Source organism: Zingiber officinale, chromosome 2B (assembly GCF_018446385.1).
Source record: "Zingiber officinale cultivar Zhangliang chromosome 2B, Zo_v1.1, whole genome shotgun sequence".
Lineage (NCBI taxonomy): Eukaryota > Viridiplantae > Streptophyta > Magnoliopsida > Zingiberales > Zingiberaceae > Zingiber > Zingiber officinale.
In genome coordinates, this window is record NC_055989.1 from 57,925,797 (window position 1) to 57,940,748 (window position 14,952).

General features: G+C 36.3%; 1 long non-coding RNA gene across 2 annotated transcripts; it reads left to right on the top strand.

Annotated features, from left to right (window-relative positions):
• The first annotated feature begins 1,892 nt into the window (after positions 1-1,892).
• LOC122049127 lies at positions 1,893-2,627 on the top strand. Of its 2 annotated transcripts, none has more exons than XR_006130842.1 (3): positions 1,893-1,971; positions 2,261-2,369; positions 2,502-2,627. It is a non-coding gene; the product is annotated as an uncharacterized LOC122049127 (long non-coding RNA). The 2 variants fall into 2 exon arrangements; XR_006130841.1 differs by having other exon boundaries at positions 1,899-1,971; positions 2,232-2,369.
• The last annotated feature ends 12,325 nt before the right edge of the window (positions 2,628-14,952 follow it).

Here is a 14,952-nt window from a genome sequence, read left to right on the forward strand (position 1 = left end):
TAGTAAAAGCAAGATAAGTTAATTAGTTTAAGATTCAGTATTTTACTTTTAGTAGTGGCACTGTATTGGATTAGATATCCATTGGGTTGGGCTCCCACAGTCGTCCCTAGGTTTAGATAACCTAGTAAACCCTACTAGACTCGGAACTTGCAATCCTGGGTTTAGTTAGGGATGCGCGCACAGCAAGTACAGTTGTCGGGCCCATCAGCAGCATGATTATTATTTTAATCTATTATGTAAATAGTTTTCAAAACGTCACAAATTAGTTATGTGAATAGAAGTTAGACTCAGTTTAGCATTAATTAGTTTAGCTTAGGTATCAATTCAGTTTCTTATTGATACACATGATAGTTCTATGATTAGCTTTACGTGTAGCTTTTCAGTTAGTTTCTTCGCTATTTATGAGCATGATTAGCTATACATGTTTAGTATTTCAGTTAGCATGATTCCTTTGCTATTTATGAGCATGAGTAGCTATACATGTTAGTTTTTCAGTTAGTTGATTTCTTTGCTATTTATGAGCATGAGTAGCTATACATGTTAGCTTTTCAGTTAGTTGATTTCTTTGTTATTTATGAGCATGAGTAGCTTTACATGTTAGCATTCAGTTTTAGCATGTTTTTATTTATATACATGCATATCGAGTTTTTGTGAGTAGGATAGCGCTCACTAAGCTTTTAGCTTATAGATACTATTTTCCTCCTACTGCAGATAAAGGAAAAGCTAAAGTATAAGGAAGAAGGGGACAAGGAGATGCTGTGACGGTGTGTGATGTGTGGACTATGGAGATCCTTTGGACTTAGCTAAAGAACTCACTTAGTTTAAGAATTTGTTTAGTTTAATTTCTTATTAAGTTGATAAGAAAATTTTGTAGTAAGAAGTTATGTTTCCGCTTTTCATTACCTGCATGTTTTGATTTATTAAACTGCGTGGTTGTTGTTTGATATGTGTTCCAGCCGCCTGTGGCTGTGTATATTATGTTATGTATGTCAGTTTAAGGTCACCGGTACAGGGGAGACTCTGCCGAAATTTTTCGGTTGGGTTTCCATGTGTTTTTTTAATCATACCGGTTAAGTAGAGTTAGTAGTTAAGTAACGGTCATCCTTAGAGAGTAGTAGTTGTAAGAAGGGTGGTCGTTACAGCGAGAAGGATACTTTTTCGAAGAAGCCGCGCCACTGCGAAGCCGAGATGCCCCTTACTGATTCTGAGGAAGACGCTTTCCTCTTTCCCGTGAAGGAGATTGTCCAGTACCCTCTTCCGGGATACGTCGCTCCCTCTTCCATCAGCTTCAGCCCCGAAGGGCGCTTGATCTCCTATCTCTTTAGCCCCGATGGTACCCTCCACCGTAAAGTCTTCACCTTTGACGTTGCCTCACGGTGGCAGGAGCTTGTGATTTGCCCGCCTGATGGAGGCGGCCTCGATGAGAGTAATATCTCGGCTGAAGAGAAGCTGAGGCGAGAGAGGTCAAGGGAGAGGGGATTGGGAGTCACGAGGTACGAGTGGAAATCGAGGTCGACGTCCTCTTCTTGCTCCGCTCCAGGGAAGCCCAATATCATGGTGCCATTGCCAAATGGGGTCTGTGCTCTGTCCTATTTCCTGATTTAATGAGCAAGTGTTGACATTCAACTAATAGGTCAATTGTATTTGAAGCAATTTCTGTTTTGAACATTAAAATGCTTCATCACAAGTAGCTATTCTGCGTGCCTTTCTACCTGTTGATCTTAAACTTTCTTCTTTGATTATGATATATTAAGTGATCGCTATCTGTTTCATCAGGTATATTTCTAGGAAATATCAGGCTTAGAGCCAGAGCTCAAGCTTACATGTTGTGCTAGCTCGCCAATTATTGACCCGCATCTGTCACCAAATGGAAGCATGCTTGCATATGTCAAGGATGATGAACTCCATGTTTTAAACCCGTCTGGTGGGGAGCCTAAACAATTAACTTTTGGAGCAATTGCAAATAGAAAGGTGGTGGGATTCGTTTCTTGTTTAATGTGTTGCAGATTGATTATAGTTTTTGTAACTTGGAAATTCTTTGTCATGTGCTAGTGGTATGTATCCCTTACTATCATCTTTTTTGTTCCAATACTTGGGATTGTCTTCTAACTTGACATAACTGTTGGGACGAGTTACCGTCTTGTAAGCTAAATAATCGGTGGTAAAGGTTACTTTGGAGAATATTATAATTTTATGTTGAGTCTTCAAGTTCTCTCCTGTTTATTATGTAGCTTGGTTGTCTCATCATAAAATGTAGCAGGTCACTGGAACCTGTTGGTATACTCATGTATACCACAGTGCCGCCCCAGGCTGTTTGGGGAGTATCAGAGCAGCAACACAATAAGAAGGTTGAGGCGACCATAAAGGAGGTATGTGAACACATTGCACTCAGATGTGCTGGTTAGCTGTTGGCAATGAAATCTAAGCTATTTAAATCTATGTTTTAGATTGTTTTTCATACTAGCATTTTGTATCACTCTTTGCTTATTCCTTTGGTGTAGTATCAACTTGAAATATGAGAATAATCTTTAAGCTCAATCACAATTCAAGATTTAGCAGCATTTTGAACAAGATGGTGTTTCAACATTGCTCTAAAAGGTGATATTAGTAATTCTTAATTTAATATTCTCCTCTATTGTAATATTATTTTAATGGTGATTGTCTAAGCCTTTGGCTTAATATTATAAACCAATCTATTCCTGTTGCAGATTTATAATTTTAACCTCCAGTTATGGAACGACAGAGGCCACTTATCACCATAGTTAATTTTTAGCAAAAAGTTGTTAAAAAAAACTACTTAAAATGTATGATCATTTAACATAATTTTCTCGTCAAGAATCAGAAACTCTGTGCTTGATTAGAATTGCAATGCTAGAGCTTTTCTTAGTAATTTTTATTATGCAAACTTCAATTACTCATGCTTTTGCAGATCTCGTCAAAATCTCTCTAGCACATCATCGTTTTACAATATTTTTTGTTATCTTTGTTGGATGATATTGATATTATTTTGACTTAGCCATCCTCCTCTGATTTATTTGTTCTGACTTTGTCACGTTTTAATTTAATCTCTTGTGCTAACCAAGTCAATGTAGACTTTCTCATTGTAGAGCAAATGTAAAGAGAATAAGGACTCGTTCAAGAAGGTGAGCCGCAAAGTGAGACGATCTCAAGAACTGCTAATTAACGACTAATCTTCACTTTCAAGAATTGTGTTACTCACAAGATGATCATAAAACTCTGTTTTAAATTTATGCACCATATTTCTGGTCATATTACAATACTACAAATTTTTAGACATCTCTTTCTATCGAGATGCATTTTTCTCATGTTCTTTGGCCATGGTTTTATCTAGGATGTCTTTTTGTACTTATAGGAAAATATTTTTTATTGCATTGCAGACTGTAAAGGAAAAATTGAACCAAGTTGCGCATTCTATTGGTCAACCATTGAATGGTATGTCATTACCTACCAGATTTACATTTGTGATGCTACTAGTAACTAGTAATGGGCAAGATTGAACTTCAATAAGTCATCTTAAAACTCTTGTGATGCAATATATATTTGTCAATTTATCTTCTTATCAAATTCCAGGGAACTGATTATAAATTGTTTTGTTCTGTTTGAAAGTAACACAGATACCAGTTGCTCAATCATTTATAGCTTTTACTGTTATGTCTAGTAATTTGACAAATTTTTATTGTTTTTTGCAGCTGATACACTCTTTTTTAAGGTACCATTTATCTACTTGTTTTTAGTCTAAACTCTCTTTTTTACTACAACAATGTTTCCTTAGTTTCTACTGACCTGTGTCTACATGCAGGCACCCTTTAAAGAAGTGTCAGAATTATTTGTTGGTCGTAGGGTTTTCCTACAAAAAGGTTTTGCTTATGTTGCGATGCATCAGGTCCATGTTAAATTTATCTTTATACTTTCAAACTCCACAAGATGTGATTATAACTTTATACTTAGTCGGAACTTTTTTTTAGGTTGTGTCCCTTGTTGCCACTCAATTCCGAAGCAATCTCTCAAAGTGCCTTGTCTTAACCAATAGGTAATTGTTCATGTAATTGATATTCAACATTGCATTTCTTAGAATTGTCATTGCGGTCGAGGACAAATAGAGAGTTTTTTGAATACATCACTGATGATAAGTTGGGAGATCCTTCAATTCACTACCAATGCTTCACAAAATGGATGTCATCAATGGATATTGACGAAACTGATGACAATGAACCACCCGTATTCGTGGAGATTGTGATGGGATTTTGATTGACAATGAGAATTTTTAGTTTGGTAACTTTATTTATGATTTATATATATGACTATTTACTTTATTTTGGTAACTTCATGAAGCTAATGATGGTGGACTTCTTGCCACTATCATGGCTGCTGGTTTCAAAGGTATTGGTATCATAATCCACTAAATATGCACTATTATTATTTTCTTGTGAGAAGGTCAATAATTTATCTATCAGGTGAGCTTAACCGGTTTCAACCTGGAGTGAGAATGGAGATATTTCGGCTTGATGCTTGGTATTTCAAGGAAGATCTATTGATAAACCCTACTAATTACATAGTGAAAGGGCTTAATCGTAGGTGTTGTCTACTATAAATTATTCTTCGTTGTATGCAGGTTAATTAGAATCTCAACCTCGATACTTTTTTATTTCTGTGATATCTGTGTTCTTTGACATACACCATGGTGTTACAAATCTTTATTGATCCTTTTTTGTTCACCAATAGGTGTCAGTTTCTCTTGTTAAAACGGGCAATTTAAAAGATCATCATGATGCACTTGTAGAATTAGTTGCTTCTTCAGAATATGGAATCCTTCATTTGTTTATCATCACCAGTTACAGGTATTACCCTCCGCATTCTATGTGAATGAACAAATCATCATAGTTTGAGTTCTACACCGTGAAAATTGATTTGAACTGTTCTTGAGTATCACTTCCAGCTCCCTAACAAAACATGCGACAAAAGAAATTAACTGGGCACATATTTTTCAGGAATTTTTATTAATTGAAAGGGAATGCTCATTACACGCAATGGAGTACGAAGAAGAGTTGTCTATCATTAATTCTCAACAAGAATGATGGTAATTTTTGGTAAGCTTTGACTCAAAATTATGCACATATTTGCTAGATTTTTACTGGTTTAATTTTTTTTGATTGATTGACATTTCTTTGAATTGTTTCTGATGTGTTCAAATCATACGTTGTCCAAGTTATCTAGTTTAACTTTATTGCTATTACTTAAATTCAAAATTCTTAGCTGTTTGTGCTTAATTAAACAAGTGTTATTCCAATTCCACCCTCTTTTACTCATGTTTCACAAAAACATAAAATCTTTAGTCATATCATTATAGTTGGCAGGACTTTCTGATGAGAGGTTGGAAATCTATTTTTTCCATTTTCAAAAAGAAGTACCAAGAATATGTTCATTGGCACTTCTCAAGTACTGATTAATTAAAAAGGACCCCAGTTAAGAGAGTTGGATCGTGGAGCTGATATCATTGTATCTACACCAGGATGTTTGAATGATATTCTGAATATGAAAAGATTGAAGCTCCATCAAGTACTGATTAATTAAATTGCAACTATGAGAAAACTTTGTTGCAATAATTTTTGGTTTGGAATATATTAAGTTCCCAGGAATGATAAATCTATCACTATACGATGTGGTTGAGATAAATGATGAATGTGTCACTTTTTAAGCATTCAAATTAGTCATCTTGTTACCTGGTGCTCTTACTACTTTTTCAACTATGATTTTTAGTCTTGGTTTACTAATATATTATTTATGTGTTTTTACAGTTTACAAATCTCAAGTACTCCAGAGTTGAAATTGATGAAGTGCGGTTCGAGTGGGCTGAATGCATGCTAGATTACATTTGAAGTGTGGTTCTACCTTGATGTGTTGTTAAAAGAATGTTCTGTTGGTGCGGTTAGCACTAACGATTTAACCCAGGTTTTGATGAATGACAAATAGGTTAAGTTAGTTTTGTTGTTGTCTGACACTTTGATCGAGTGTGCAGGAGAAGTCCAGACAGGTCAACGGGCTGACCGGATGTCTGGCACGAAGTCCAGCTAGGTCGACGGGCTGACCGGATAGCTGGCGAGAAGTCTAAGCGGGTCGACGGGCTGACCGGACGCTTGGCGAGAAGTCCAGCTAGGTTGACGGGCTGACCGGATAGCTGGCGAGAAGTCCAAGCGGGTCGACGGGCTGACCGGACGCTTGGCGAGAAGTCCAGACGGGTCGACGGGCTGACCGGACGTCTGGCAGGTAAGTGAGGTAAGTCACTGGAGGGGAGTGACTGCGAGGACGCGTTCCCGGGAAGGGAACATTAGGCGTCGATCCGGCTTAGATCCATTTCGGATATCTAAGTCGAGATCGTGACTAGATTCCGGTCTCGAAAAGACGGAATCTAAGTCATACTAACTTGTGCTAATTCATACTATTATAAAATGTGCTAATAATCTATGTTGCAGGTTATATATTGCCTCGGACTAACTTTGTTTTGCAGGAAAAGGGAGTTTTCTGGAACAAGGTGGTCCGGGCGCCCGGAGGTCCGGGCGCCCGGAGGTCCGGCGCCAGGATCCGGCACTGAAGGCAAATTATATCCAGCCGAGTCGTCGCCACGTGGAGCATCACGGTTTGAGCAGCTACGTCACATTCCAGGCGCCCGGAAGGGATCTAGGCGCCCGGAGCAACATATAAAAGAAGCCCCAGGCAGGAGCTTCAGAATCAATCATCAATCTGAGAACTCTCCTTCTGCTGGTCCTGCTGCTCTGCTGCGACGCCAACAAAGCTCCGACAAAGTGCTCTTTCGGTTGTTAGTTAATTTCTTTGTCGGTATTACTTTGTTTCATTAGCTTTTCCTGTATTCATCTTGTAATCATATTCGAATTGCTAGTGATTGCCCAACGAAAGTGGTCAAGGACCACGGGCCTTCGAGTAGGCTCCGAACGAAGTAAAAAACAACTGTGTTCATTTACTTTTCCGCTGCGCTTATACTCGGTGTTTTTTCGAATCGATATTCACCCCCCCCTCTATCGAATCTAACGGTCCTACAAGTGGTATCAGAGCAGGTACCGCTCTGATTTGGTGCAACCACCAATCAGACTGGGGGTGAAATTTTTTGTTCTTTTTTTTGTTTTCAGTTCGACGCTTAATTCTAAAACTGGTGTATCATTACTTTAATATTTTTTTAATTAGTATAAATTGGTGCAACATGAATTTTTTTTACTACTTATCTCTCTCTTCCCGCACTACTAATCCAAGACCAAGTCTTGGGATTTTTCTTTGTTTCTTTTTTTTTTCGCCTGTGCACAGGACTAAAATGTCTCAGACAGAAGGATTCAGCACAATACGACCTCCACTCTTCAACGGGGACGATTTTCCGTACTGGACAAAGCGGATGGAGGTCGACCTCAAAACAGACTTTGACCAGTGGATGAGCATTACGAGACCCTACAAAATTTCAGTGGACAACTCCGGGAATCTACTGGATCCTGAAGACTGGACAACAGACTTGAAGAAAAAGGCATCAATAGAAAATAAAGCGATCAACACTCTACAGTGCGGATTGACAAGAGAAGAACTGAACAGAGTCGGTCCACACAAAAATGCTAAAGAGTTGTGGGACAAATTGATCGAGCTGCACGAGGGAACGAGCGACGCCAAGGTAACCAAACGAGACTTGCTCTTAAATAAAATTTTTAATATAAAAATGCAAGAAGGTGAAACGGCGAATCAGCTACACGCAAGAATCAAGGACATTCTTAACGGGCTTCATGCGATAGGCCACCAGATGGAAAATAGAGACTTAATAAGGTACACATTAAATGCTTTTCCACGTAATAGTTTGTGGGCATCAATAGTGGATGCTTACAAAATCTCTAAAAATATTTCTAAGTTAAAGTTAGATGAGCTTTTTTGTGAATTAGAATTACATGAACAAACTAATGCTGGAGCCGAGAAAGGTATAGCTTTATTTGCAGGTTCCACCAAAGAAAAGAAAAGCAAGTCTGAATTTGAAGAAGATTCCGACCAAGACTCTGAAGACGAAGAACACCTGGTGAACTTGGTAAGAAAAATGTTCACCAGGAGAAAAAGGAGCTTCAGCAAAAAGGACCTTCAAAAGATCAGTTCTCCCTCAGAACAAAAGAACGTGACTTGCTATGACTGCAACAAAAAGGGACACTACAAGAATGAATGCCCAAAACTGAAGTTCGACAAACCAAAGCCAACCAAAAAGAAGGCACTCAAAGCAACGTGGGACGATTCCTCGGACGAATCGGACGAAGAAGAGCAGAAACATCAAAGCCACCTCGCACTGATGGCCCTCGAAAATGAGACAGAAGACGAGTCGGAAGATGAAGACGGGTCTGAACCCGAAACAAGCCACGAGTCCGTACTCGTTTCCGAAGGCCCAAATGAGGTATATTTTAATTTAAACTAATTTTTTTTAAAAATTATTTCCTTTTTAAATAGTAAATTAATTAAAATAGAAAATGAAAACAAGTCACTTATTGAGGAAAATAAAAACCTCAAAGAACAAATCAAAAATTCAAATCCAACTCAAGATCTAACACTTGAGAAGGAGAATTTATCACTAAAAAATGAGATTAACAATTTAAAAGAAATGTTAGAAAAATTCACAACAAGATCAAAAAATCTTGACTTAATCCTGAACAATCAAAAAGCATGTTATAATAAAACCGGACTCGGATACAAGTCAAACTCAAATAAAACTTTTAAGTCATTAATAACTCAATACAAATCAACTAATCAAGCTTGGGTTCCGAAAGCGTGTCTGACCACGCAAGTAGGACTTAATCAATATTATATACCTAAAGAAAAAATGCATTATATAAAATCGAATAAACCAAACCAAAATCCAAAATACAAACCTAAACCAAATTCAAAATCTAAACACTTTAAAAATCAACAAAATTATCACCAAGTTAACCATAACTATAAAAAGAATCGACACAAACCTAAAACCAAAATTTAAATTAATGGCTAATAATTTAGGGGGAGGCTCCAGAATAGCTGGCACCTTCAAAACTAACTTACCCGACAGGGTAACCCAAAACAAACTAACCCGGCAGGGTAATTAGGATTAGAGACCTATTTAACTTAAATCATGGTACTGGTGAAATTTTTGGATGATTGTACGTTAGGGAAGCTTGGGCATCGCATGTCTAGAAAGATCTGGCTTCGATCTGGTGCATTTGGCCAAGTGGAACTGACCGAAGTTACCCTTAAATGGATCCTAATCAGTCAGACCAAGATTGAGTACTAAGCTCCGTGGATAGGACTATTCGGAAAATCTCGAAAGGTTGGTTACTTCTAATGACGTCCATGTGACTCACCAAGCTTAGAAATTTATCCGGAGAATGCATATTTGTGGAGACCAAAGCTAAATCTGAATCTAACACAAGTTAAACCAAAACTCCATAAGTAAAAAATCTAATTTCATCTCACAAAATCATAGGATTCCCTGATTGATAATATAGATCGGGTGAGATGAATAAGGTTTAAAATTTCAAACATAAAAAAAAAATTAATTTCAAAATTTGAATTTTAAACTTAAAAATTAATTTCAAAATTTGAATTTTAAATTTAAAAAAAAAATAATTTCAAAATCTTAATTTTACACTTAAAATTAATTTCAAAATTTTAATATTAAACATGAAAAATTAATTTCAAAATTTTAATTTTAAACTTAAAAATTAATTTCAAATTTTTTACTTAAATTTTTTTTTAAACATAAAAAAATTAATTTCAAAATTTTAAAACTTAAAAAAAAATTTAATTTCAAAATTTTAATTTTAAACTTAAAAAAATTAATTTCAAAATTTTAATTCTAAACTTAAAAATTAACTTCAAAATTTTAATTTTAAAACTTAAAAAATTAATTTCAAATTTTTAAAACTTAAAAAAATTAATTTCAAAATTTTAATTTTAAACTTAAAAATTAATTTCAAAATTTTAATTTCAAACTTAAAAAATTAATTTCAAAATTTGAATATTAAATTTAAAAAACAAATTAATTTCAAAATCTTAATTTTAAACTTAAAAATTAATTTCAAAATTTTAATTCCATACTTAAAAAATTAATTTCAAAATTTGAATTTTAAACTTAAAAAATAATTTCAAAATTTGAATTTTAAACTTAAAAATTAATTTCAAAATTTGAATTTTAAATTTTAAAAAATTAATTTCAAAATTTAAATTTTAAATTTTAAAAAAATAATTTCATAATCTTAACTTTAAACTTAAAAAATTAATTTCAAAATTTTAATTTTAAACTTGAAAAATTAATTTCAAAATTTTAATTTTAAACTTAAAAATTAATTTCAAAATTTTTTACTTAATAATTTTTTTTAACTTAAAAATTTTAATTTTAAACTTAAAATTAATTTCAAAATTTTAATTTTAAACTGAAAAATTAATTTCAAAATTTTAATTTTAAACTTAAAAAATTAATTTCAAAATTTTAATTTTAAACTTAAAAATTAACTTCAAAATTTTAATTTTAAAACTTAAAAAATTAATTTCAAAATTTATTCAAAATTTTAATTTTAAACTTTAAAAATTAATTTCAGAATTTGAATTTTAAAACTTAAAAATTAATTTCAAAATTTTAATTTTAAACTTAAAAAATTAATTTCAAAATTTTAATTTTAAACTTAAAAAATAAATTTCAAAATTTTAATTTAAAACTTAAAAAATTAATTTCAAAATCTTAATTTTAAACTTAATTTCAAAATTTTAAATTTTAAACTTAAAAATTAATTTCAAAATTTTAATTTTAAAACTTAAAAATTTAATTTGAATTTTAAAACTTAACTTCAAACCTAATTTCAAAAAAAAAAAAAAGTCAAAAACCTGGGGCGGGCGCCCCTGGTATTCCCCTCCGGGGCGCCCGGAATGGAATCCGGGCTCCCCGCCCTAAATCAACCCCGGGCGCCCGGAAGGGATCCGGGCGCCCGGAGTCCCCTATAAATAAGGGGCAGCAGGCGCCCCCAATCCTTGCCCCACAACAATTTCACTTTTGCCAAGGTTCACTCCGAACCTAAGTACGAGAGTATTTTAAATCAAATTTTCTTGCGGTGAAGATGGTGTTGCGATTCAACCGAGGTCGTCAGATCTATATCTTATCGATGGCTCCTCGGTAAATCTTCTTCCCATATCTGAAACTTTATTTGAAGTTATCTTTGCAACCTTTCTTAGAATATTTTTTTAGTAGGAAATGAACAAATACTGGTGCTGGACCCTCTAATGCTAGCACTGACCCTAGGTTTCCCACAGAAGAACTAAGGATTAAGTTTGAGTCAACCATTTATAAGGCCATTAGGACTACCTGCATAGATAGATCGTTCTTTCTAAGGTCATGTCCCTCCGCTTTAGAGGTTATAGGCCACTATAACTTAAGGAACCTTGTCGAATGTACCAGTCCAATAAACATAAGTCTGTGTGCCGAATTTTGCAATAACCTAGTGAAAGTAGACGATCTCACCTATACCACTAGGGCAGCAGGCACTGATATCACATTTTCCCCTACGACTATCAGAGAGTTTTTAGAGTTGCGTCCATCTACTTGTTCTTTTTTGTGCTATCCTCCGAGGGATCTACCATTCGGAGATCCCTACTCACATATTACTCTCGATACGATTTATTCGTATTTTTTTGGGGGAGAGAGAGATCCCACTATGACACAGTTTAGGTCAGTAGAACTTCGGGTCCAGGACTACGCTCTTTATATGGTTGTAGTCCTTTGCATTTTACCACTGACTACTCGGGACATCGCTGTGATGCGCCCATTCCATTCGTTCTTACTCTATGCCCTGATTCATTGGTTAGAAATTGACATTAGCCTACATATTTTCTCCACCATTATCTACTCGGCTGGATTCGTGACTGATATACGAGTCTATATGCCATTTGGTCACATTCTGACAGCCTATATGTCCTCGTTGCGCATTGATGTCACTAGAGGAGACATTGCCCATATGACCGAGTTCGATGTTATAGCAGCTCGGAACTTCTCCCTAGCCGGTATCCAGATAGATAGAGATGACGGGACTATGTCTTGGCGGAGGGGGGCACAGCACCAGCCCGATCCAGACGCACAGGTGGACGAGTTCATGCTCGCACTATTTCCAGAGGAAGCCGCACCGGCTCCACCACCTCCCCCAGCTCGAGCACCACGTCACGCTCTCCGCTCTCTATCCGACCGTATGATCGGACTAGAGAGAGCTATGGCGAGTCTCCAGCAGGAGAACTCTGATTTTCATCGGGACATTCGGCGAGAGGTAGCCGAGTTACGAGCTGCCGGGGATACCCGACACACTGAGCTGATGGCGCTTCTCCGATCCTTGGGATCTGGACCACCCCCTTCATCATCTCAGTAGATCTAGTTATGACTCACTTCTGTAGCTACACTACCTGTAAAATATTTTGGATCTATCTAGTGATATTTCAGACTTACATTGATTATGTTCTATCTTGATAGACTAGGATCTTTCAAAAATACTTTCAAAAATGGTTTTATCAAATTATAAGTTAAACCTGTTTATTTTCAAAACTTTCCATTTTTAGATTTTCAAAAACAGTTTTTGCCTTAGACTAGTTTTGAATCCTTAGAAAGCATGTACCCATAGGACTAGTTTTGAGCATCTCACCAACACCCTAGGTTTCCTTGCTTGTGCTTGACAAACATAGAAAGGGGTGAGATGCATAGGCCAACTCTCTGGACTTAAGATGCTTATTTCAGTGCATCAGCATAAGTCTGGACGTTAAATACAACTCAGATATTAATCAGATTAAAGTTCATCAGTCAAGTCAAACACTGACTGCTTATAATCAACTTAATCTGACTAACCAAGTGAAAGCTACTATCTTCTGATAGTTAGTTAGTACCTAATTGGTTAGACAGCTGGTTAAATTCAAGTATCAAGTTCAGGGGGAGAAATTAACTTTGTGTGTTTGAAAAATGCTTCTTAAACTAACTTATGTTTAAACATTAGTTTCAAAAAAATTAAATTTAAGTGTTTGAAAAACTTAGAAGTTTAATCCCACCTATTTTCAAACCATGATTTAAAAAGTTGACTATTGAAAATTAAACTTTCCAAATTTAGCTATATCAAATGAGCAAATTTAATCTCCCTTGTTTAATTTTTGCTTTGTTTTGAAAAATTGAAGTTGAAAATTTACCTGTTGAAAAGAAAATGTTACTTAAAACTGAAAAGAAATTTACCTTTTGAAAAGTTGAAAAAACCTGATTTAAAATGTTTACACGCTTGAAAAGTTAAAACTTGATCAACTTTAAATTTATACTTTTCAAAAAAATTCAACTTTTCTCCCCCAAGTCAACTTGATTTTTTTTGGATTTAAAAATTGTACTTTTATCCTTGAATTCTTCAAGATTAAGTGTTATTGTTTTCAGTAACTCTACACTATGATTGTTTACCCTTTTTTTGATGAATGCCAAAGGGGAGGGTTAGGCGGTTAAGTTAGATAAACCAAATTGAAAACACTGAAACTAACTTTAAAACCGATGTACCTGTTTTTACGTTCTTTCACTAACATAACCAGGTTGTCATTCTATCAAAAAGGGGGAGATTGTTGGTGCGGTTAGCACTAACGATTTAACCCAGGTTTTGATGAATGACAAATAGGTTAAGTTAGTTTTGTTGTTGTCTGACACTTTGATCGAGTGTGCAGGAGAAGTCCAGACAGGTCGACGGGCTGACCGGATGTCTAGCACGAAGTCCAGCTAGGTCAACAGGCTGACCGGATAGCTGGCGAGAAGTCCAAGCGGGTCGACGGGCTGACTGGACGCTTGGCGAGAAGTCCAGCTAGGTCGACGGGCTGACCGGATAGCTGGCGAGAAGTCCAAGCGGGTCGACAGGCTGACCGGATGCTTGGCGAGAAGTCCAGACGGGTCGACGGGCTGACCGGACGTCTGGCAGGTAAGTGAGGTAAGTCACTAGAGGGGAGTGACTGCGAGGACGCGTTCCCGGGAAGGGAACATTAGGCGTCGATCCGGCTTAGATCCATTTCGGATATCTAAGTCGAGATCGTGACTAGATTCCGGTCTCGGAAAGACGGAATCTAAGTCATACTAACTTGTGCTAATTCATACTATTATAAAATGTGCTAATAATCTATGTTGCAGGTTATATATTGCCTCGGACTAACTTTGTTTTGCAGGAAAAGGGAGTTTTCTGGAACAAGGTGGTCCGGGCGCTCGGAGGGGATCCGAGCGCCCGGAAGGCAAATTATATCCAGCCGAGTCGTCGCCACGTGGAGCATCACGGTTTGTGCAGCTACGTCACATTCCAGGCGCCCGGAAGGGATCCAGGCGCCCGGAGCAACATATAAAAGAAGCCCCAGGCAAGAGCTTCAGATCAATCATAAATCTGAGAACTCTCCTACTGCAGGTCTTGCTGCTCTACGTTCCTGCGACGCCGATAAAGCTCTGACAAAGTGCTCCTTCGGTTTTTAGTTAATTTCCTTGTCGGTATTACTTTGTTTCATTAGCTTTTCCTGTATTCATCTTGTAATCATATTCGAATTGCTAGTGATTGCCCAACGAAAGTGGTCAAGGACCACCGGCCTTCGAGTAGGAGTCGTCACAGGCTCCGAACGAAGTAAAAAACAACTGTGTTCATTTATTTTTCTGCTGCGCTTATACTAGGTGTTTTTTCGAATCGATATTCACCCCCCCTCTATCGAATCTAACGGTCCTACATGTTCTACCTTAATGATTCTGATATCTATTAGCTTTTGATGTAAAAAGAATGTTTGTGTATTTTATGGATACTGTTGTAAGAAGATTATTTATGTAATTTGTGAATATTTGTGTATTTTATGGATACTGTTGAATGAAGAATATTTGTGTAATTTGTGAATATTTGTGTATTTTTTTTGTTATTC